Below are 2,418 nucleotides of genomic sequence, written 5' to 3'. Positions count from 1 at the left end.
TATTAGTGACAGATAAGCAAATTAAACTTTGTTGTTGTGATTAAAGTATTGCTTTTCTAAAATCTTAGTTCGCAGTTCTAAACCACTCTATGTGGGATCGATATCTAGGACTCTATTAGAGCCCTATATTACTTGAGTGATACGTATACTTGCGTTGATAAGTGCGACTTTATAATTATTGAATATTTATTACGTCCATATTTATCTTATATGTTAAGCATATAAAAATTCGCCGGTCACCAGCTCCATATACAAAAAGGCACCCAAATGAGGGGGCAATACCTCAAAAACGAACAAAATGGGCCTCCAAATCATTTTTAATGAGTTTATGAAAGAAAGAGGGAGGGTTGTTTCCAAAAATAGCATTTTTCACCCTCAATTTACCAACCAATCCGCAACAAGGCTATGATATACCAAGGAGGTTTAGTTTTAATCAAAAGAATATTGAACAAGATTTTAGAATCAGTTTCCATCACAATGCCATTTAAATTTAAAGAGGTAACCATATGAAGAGCAGCAAGCACAGCAGAAAGAGAAGAATTAGCAATACAAGGTGAAGCAAAATAAGTAATGCACTTACAAGAATCATCTCTTAGCAGCTCTCCCATACCTTATAGGCATTGGAATAACTCCCATCAACATTAATATTAAACTATCCAGGGGGGTGTGGTGCCCATTTAATTAAAATGGGTTTCCTACCCTTAGCCATAGTAGGAGTAAAATTCTGTCTAGAGAAGGACTTCTATGCCTTTTTAAAATAAGCAACCGCTAAAATGAAAGTGGTAGAGGGGATGTGACCAGTAGCTTCATATTTATGATTGTTTCTTGCCATCCAAATAAACCATAAAACAATAACAGGAAAACAGAAATACTTGTTAAAAGAGGGCTCAAAACCATTCCAAATCTCTGTAGCTGATTTAATATTTAGATTAGTAGGCCAGTGTATCCCAAAAAAGCACCCAATACGATGTCATACTTCTTTAGCAAAATTACACTAAAAAAACAGGTGATTAAGAGATTTAACACCTTTTTTTCAAATATAACAATAAGAGGCAAGTTTCAGCCCTTTCAACTTGAGAATATCATAAAGAGGAAGCAACTTATGAAAGTATCGCCAAAGGAAAAAGGATGTATATGGAGAAATAAGTTTATGCCAAATAAAAACATGTCATTTACATGGAGTAAAAGAGTGAAGATTTGAGTAAAGTCATTTTGTGATAGATGAGCTAGTATGGTTCTTCCATAAAGGAAGAGCTTTATCTTGCAGTTTAACAGGAAATCTAGTAATGGCAGGAGCAATTTCACCAACTAAGGAATTCAGCATATCAATATTCCATTTACCATTAATCCAACAATTTGAGATCATTAATTTAACATCATAATCATGAGGTGGCAAATTAGAAAATGTTGAGAGACCCCAGTCATCATTCCAAAATGATATACTACCATCACCAATTTCCCAAAACATGAAATGTCAAGCAACATCACGAGCAATGATGGCTTTCCATAGTCTAGAATCTCACACTCTCCAATTAACAGTGGAAGGATGTGAAGTTTTGCAATATTTTTGATTCATAAATTTGGCCCATGGAGACTCTCCCTGCCAAAATTTGAACCAAAGTTTACACATATTAATATCAATTGTATGCTGCAAAGTTATAAATCCAAGCCCACCAGCACTAAGAGGTTTACAAGCATAGTGCCAAGTTGTCCAACTCTTAGTAGTTCTCGTGCCCTTCCAAAGGAATTTATTAAATATATTTTCAAGAATCTTTTGAATGCTCTTTTTGTTTTGGTTTTGAGAACTTGCATCATGTAAAGAGGGAGAGTGCATATAACACTTGTCAATAAGAGCCTACCCCCATTAGAAAGGAAAATATTTTTCCAATCATTAATCTTGAGTTTAACCTTATCAATCACCTCATTCATCTGTGTTTTCTTGATTCTACCTCTGAGAATGTTGACCCCGAGGTACTTTATAGGGAGCTTAGAGATTTTGCAACCAGTAAAATTAGGGGCCCAAGCAATGGTATTAGATGGAGCACCTTTGCCAATGTACATAGAGCATTTAACCAAATTAAACATCATCTCGGAATTGTTTTAAAAGTCTTTTAACAAATTCATAGTAGCTTTGATGGTGTGTTTACTAGCATTTAAAAATAGAATGACATCGTTAGCATAAGCAAGGCGACTCACAACAATTTTGGACCTATGGGAGAATTGTAGATAAGGTCGCTCATGATGCAACTTATTAAAAAGCCTGGATAGATAATCAAAAGCAATTATGAAAATTGTGGGAGAAAGAGGGTTTCCCTGCTTGATGCTCCTTTCGGCAGAAAAGAAACCACAAGCTTCACCATTGATCATCACACTATAGCTATTATTAGGCATCCATCTATGTATGAGAGAGCAGAAATC

The sequence above is a fragment of the Phalaenopsis equestris genome, unplaced genomic scaffold (genome assembly GCF_001263595.1).
Source record: "Phalaenopsis equestris unplaced genomic scaffold, ASM126359v1 Scaffold204320, whole genome shotgun sequence".
In the NCBI taxonomy this organism is placed as follows: domain Eukaryota; kingdom Viridiplantae; phylum Streptophyta; class Magnoliopsida; order Asparagales; family Orchidaceae; genus Phalaenopsis; species Phalaenopsis equestris.
This window is presented reverse-complemented; position numbering follows the sequence as displayed.